The sequence below is a fragment of the Pelophylax lessonae genome, assembly GCF_965119305.1.
Source record: "Pelophylax lessonae genome assembly, chromosome: 2".
NCBI classification, from domain to species: domain Eukaryota; kingdom Metazoa; phylum Chordata; class Amphibia; order Anura; family Ranidae; genus Pelophylax; species Pelophylax lessonae.
The window spans coordinates 161,230,006-161,236,005 of NC_138769.1; positions in this window are offsets into that span (position 1 = coordinate 161,230,006).

Consider the following 6,000-nt stretch of genomic DNA (forward strand, 5'->3'; position numbering starts at 1 on the left):
TTTCCATTATGAGCAGACTCCATGACCATGCAGATTTGGATTTGACATATTACAGTAGAGCTGCACGATTCTGGATAAAATGAGAATCAGTTTTTTTGCTTAGAATAAAGATCACGACTCTCACGATTCTCATGGGTAACATCATCTTTCACATTATACAAAAATTGGACTAACTTTACTGTTTAGTTTTTTTTTTTTCTCTAGGGTCTCTGCTAAAAAAAATATATATAATGTTTGGGGGTTCTAAGTAATTTTCTAGCAAAAAATACTGATTTTAACTTGTAAGCAACAAGTGTCAGAAAAAGGCCTAGTCTTTAAGAAGTTAAACTGCCCTCACAGACAAAAGTTCATTCTTTTGATCTAAAAAGAACGAACTGATACATTGTAAGGCCCCTTTTACACTTGTGCGACCTAAAAGTCGCGCAATTTTACTGCAATTTTTTTTGGCGTGATTTTGACTGGACTTGAAGCAATGCCTATGTCTATGGACCACAAAACGCATCAAAGTTGGACCAAAGTAGTGCAGGGACTATTTTGAAGTTGAACGGTATCCATTGGAAATCATGGGGTACGACTTGTCATGCGACCTTGCAGTCCCAAATCGCAGGACAAGTGTTTATCAACATTGTTAAGGCTGCTAGATAACTATAAACATTTGCCGAAGGCTTTTTTTGACAGCTGGGTGTGAGCAGAGAACAGCTCTGTAAGAATCGAGGACATGCCATTTTAAGATCAAGAGGGGGGGGGGGAATCGAAATCTGGATTTTTTTTTTTTTTTTAATGATTAATCGTGCAGCTCTATATTACAGATATGTACTTTTAACATGTGAGCTGTTATAACCTTTTTTTTTTAAAACGGTTTGGCCATTGCTGCACTTAGATGGCACGTCCCTGTCTTTCTATAATGGGTTCACACAGTAGCAGTGCGGGAAACTGCACACGATTCGGACAGGAATCCTACCGCATTCCTGTTTAAATTCCATGCGATTCTTTGCAGTACGATCTAAGAGTCCATCCATTTTTGTATAGGTTCAAATCGCACCACAAAGGTATTGCAGCATTTTGTACGAGTACTTGTGCACTGATATCCCTGCAACCCTATACTGTAGTAATATATTACTAGTGTACAAATTTTGGAAGAGGTACCAAATATTTCAACTTTATGAAGTTATAAATCCTTTATGTGCAGTGCCTTCAGTTAGAATATATTGAGATCAGTTTGTGCTTTGCATTTATTTCTCCATACAAACCAATGTGAATGCATGGCAAACACATCTCAAACAGCTATACATCGTATTAAGACTATAAAATTGGAGCATGGATATGGCAATTTTTACATAGTTTCTTTGGTCCAGCTTGGACCAATGTAAGTATGTATATGCCATACCTGTGGGATGCCCCTGGAAGCTGGAAACCACTGAAGTAGGCACTGCTACTACAGTGATCCCCACTAGTTTCTGGGTTCCCTGCCAAGCAGCTGCATTGTGAACACACAAGGTTGCTTGCTTGTCAACGGTGCTTTTCAGGGGACATTTTGCATTATCTTGATAAAATTGCAATGCATTCCTTGCGTGGAGGAGGTTGAGAGGTGATCTGCATCACAATCACCACCTAGTCAAATTAGAAAATGTTCTCTGAACGGTGGCCATGCTGAGCCATTAACCTCCTGCATTCAGTAAGCAGCAGGGCAGCTGCTTGGCTTGGTACCCAGAGCTAGTGGGGATCACTGTAGTAACTTTTCCTACTATATCGGTTTCCAGCTTCCAAAGAGTTCCCACAGGTATGGCGCATACTATCTAAAAAATTTCCATACCCCAACTTCAGCTTTAATCTGTTTTACTTACACGTACCCTCTTGTCGTTTTTACTAAATACAGTTCTTCAGTAAGTACCACTGTGTTTTTATTGCACACTGAGGTGTTTTTACTGTTTTTAGCTGCTGTTCAATTGCAACAGGTTATTCCACAAGGGTTTTGTGTTAAATTTTGGGAACAACTTTGGCATAAGTATATGAAACATAATAAAACACACACAATTCAGGTGAATATGGAAGCTGGGACTTCTCCAGGAAATGTGCTGTTAATCACAATGTAAGATTTGTTTTTTCTTTGCAACTTGCTTTGTAAAATGTGAATAGTATGTATCATCTCTACCACATGCCCAGTATATATACGCCCCATCTACATTGCTCAAATAAAATTAAAGGAACACTTTGAAAACACATCAGATCTCAATGGGGAAAAATGTCATGCTGGATATCTATACTGATATGAACTGGGTAATGTGTTAGGAACTAAAGGATGCCACATCATTTGGGGTAAATAAAAATGATCAACCTACAGTGGGCTGAATTCAAAAACAGCCTTAAAACAAAAGTGAAAAAAAAAAAAATAGAGACGTTGAATGGTGTCCTGGGGTATTTCCTCCCAGATCTGGACCAGGGCATCACTGAGCTACTGAAGAGACTGAGGTGCAACCTGGCGGCATCGGAAGAATCAAAACCTATTGTGCTAGAGGTGTTGTATTGGATTTAGGCCAGGCGAGCGTGGGGGCAATTTAATGGTACCAATTCTTTCACCCTCCAGGAACTTGCATACTCTCACCACATGAAGACTGGGCATTGTCATGCACCAGGAGGAACCCAGGACCCACTGCACCAGCGTAAGGTCTGACAATGGGTCCAAGGATTTCATCTAGATATACCTAATGGCAGTCAGGGTGCCATTGTCTTGCCTGTAGAGGTCTGTGTGTCCCTCCATGGATATGCCTCCCTTCTTGTGTCCCTGTTGTTAATTTCATTAACACCAAAGCAGCTGAAATGAACAACCCCCTCTGCTACTTAACTGACCAGATAAATATCCCAGGAGTTTAGTTGACTTGATGCTAAACTCTGTATAAAAAGTGTTCCTTTAACTTTTTTGAGCGGTGTATGTTTTGAAATGTGTTTAATTATTTAATGACCATTCCAGGATAATGGGATTGGGTGTTCGAAAGTTCTAAATAACCAACATTGCATTAATGATGCTGGCAAAACTAAGCGCAGCCAAATCCTAATTGGATAATGAGAGCTGTTTTCATTGGTCATTAACTCTTTTCTTCGCTTGCATGAACTTACATACTGCACTCTTCTGCCGTGAACAATGTTATTTTCAAGTAGTGGCAAGAAGAAAACGATGTCAGACTCCAGTTATTGTACCATGCTGTCCACTTTTGTGCAGGTCGAAAATAAAACACATTTGCCATTTAGAGATTTAAAAAAACACAAAGAATGGGTGAAGGGGTCTATATCTACAATATATGCAGTTTATTCTAGATGTCCATGGTGGCAGATAGTGATTTGGCCAGGTTTCTTTAACATGTTAGGAGTCCTATTAAAGTACTTTTAATGTATTTTTTTAATAGTATCTTGATCTGCCTCAGTACTTTCCTGGTAATTCCCCTGCATATTGGTATTTGAGAAGATGAGGCAGCAGGGGGCTTCCTCATTGCAGGAGAGAGCATAGATATGACTTTGTCAATAAGCTGCTGTTTCTTAAAAGAAGTATAGGATTTTTTTCCTAAATTTTAGAATCCTACTTAACTAGGTGGATGCAGCATCAGTCCCCTGCCAACTCTAAGACTGAGAACCAGGCAATCAAACATACATCGCTCCCTTCTCAGTGCTCCCTGAGCAGAGAGCTGGTGCCTGTTGGTCACTGCTTTCTGATCTGCCAACCCCCCCATGCGCTCACGCTAGGTTGTGGAGGGGGAGAGAGTGGCCGGCTCAGGCTCTCAGGGGCCTCACTGAGAGGCTGAGCCAGGTGCCGCTCCAAGCATGTGGGCGGATCCAGACAATATGGTCGTGATCTTTCAAAAGCATGGGCCAGCTCTGTGACATCAGCCGACAGCGGGCTTTAGCCTGCTGTCTGCTGAAACTGGGTCACAGGAGTGCAGAACGATCCACAGGATAAGTACATCCAAATGAGCTTTGTGGCTGTACTTCTTTAAATTGCAATCATGACCATGGTACCTTGCTTTGACTGCAGTTTAGAAAAGGATCCGGTACTTTCTAGATGAGGCAACTAGCTGAAAAGCGGTACAGTTTTTACTGGCAGTTAAGACCATTTACACCTACGTTTTTCAACACTGTTTTTTGTGCTTACCTTATCTTTTATATTTGCCTACATCTCTCTTATTCATAAAGTAGATGAGAATTGTGGTCAGCTTCAAGACTTCTGTATGTAGTACTGTATTTGGCCATGGGGTGTCTCTCTTTACACACCACACAGCCACAAGGATGCTCCCAGCCTGGTGCAGAAAATAGCTATGCAAGGATGAGCTCAGCTAATCTCAGTAGGTGCTGCATACCACAGATATGTGCCCCATGGCTCTCTCTGTAAAGAATAGTGTTCATATGATTCAATGCATATATACATAATGTTTCCTGATTGTATTCCTTTCCCATCTCTTTACTGCTTTTACACTGAAACGCCATATTGTCAAGTCCATTGTTTTATGCTTATTCCTAGAATTTCTCTTTCTTTTTTTTTTTTTTTTTGATTCCTCATGTTTGGAACCCCTTTGACTTATAACAGTAAGTCCTGGTTTAGTGTCAATTTATTGTCGATGTACCTGTTACTGTGTCATCAGGCCAGATAATTTTGTGTGCAAGTCAGAACATGATCATTATTCACTTGTTTCCCATGGCACTGGTGTTGGCGTTTAGTACAGAGCAGATATATTTTTATATATATATATATATATATGTGCTGACAAGGAGGGGTATGAGGAATAAACTGCAGCATTTGCGCAGGGAAGTGGCTTAATGTCCCCTTTGCACTGCATTAAATTTTCTAGACAATGGCTGTCAGTACCTCCCCCAATGATGGTAAACTCTGCAGAAAAAAAACTACTCATGCTTATTGTCTAGAACACACAAATTGTAAAGTACATGTATGATATTCGATTTGCTAAAGTGTTGTGCAGCAAGAGCATTTACCATGTGTGGGCGGAAGGGCTCTCTAGATCTGAAAGCCTCATATCCTGCCCCAGCGAGACCTTCTCCAGGACAGGAACCCTAGTCTTGCTCTCCCTGTATATAGCTGGCAGAATAAAACTCCTGACTTGTGCACACCTTCACAGCATGCTTGACTTGCATGCAGCTCCTTCACTGCTTGGCCATAAGCAGAGTGACCCTTGTTGCACAGTAAGGACTTGTTTACATTTGTGTTTGGGGAGCGGTAAAAACACGTGGCCTAGCTGTGTTTTTACTGCTTCCCCTTATGCTGCAAAGGCAGCAGAAGGGGGAGAACATATGCAGTGGCTGTAATTTGCATTGCGGTACGGCAAAATTGTTCCCCGTTGTTGCGTTCAGTAGAGCCTGCTGAATGTGACCCATTCAACTGAATGGGGTTGCCCTGCAACCCCAGGAGATGCACACAGTTGTGGTGCACTAATGTTGGGTTAAAGCAGACGGCTGTGAACCCCAAGAAGGCTGGACTGCTCTAACAGTCCCTGTGAGTACTTAACTGAAAGCTGCAGTTCTATCACTGAATAGAGTAAAGTACCATAAAGCATATCTATGGTCAAAATGTAAAATCATATAATTTTTTTCCATGTCGTATTTAAAAATTTCTAGCCTGCTCCTATCAATCTGAATGATCTTGACATCTTTTTAAACGGTTTTTTAGGGAACGGGGTTAGGTAGGATATAGGTAGGTGAGGGTGAGCTAGTATCATATGGAGGGGGGGTTCTTGGGTTTTGTTTTTTGCACTAAATTATTATTTTTTTTGGAAATACATTTTTTTGTATTACCAGATAACAGGTGTCAGATCCGTATTTACTTTGTTTTGGTTTGCAATTGAGCTTTGGAAACCAATTTGGATTCAGGCATGCATTTTTTATTTAGTTATTCCCTGGCATATACACAACTTTTGTGAAGATCCCCACATGTTTACATCCTTGAATTCTGGAACGTATTCACAATGCCCTGTGAGTAGGCATTGCTGTGTCACACATTTC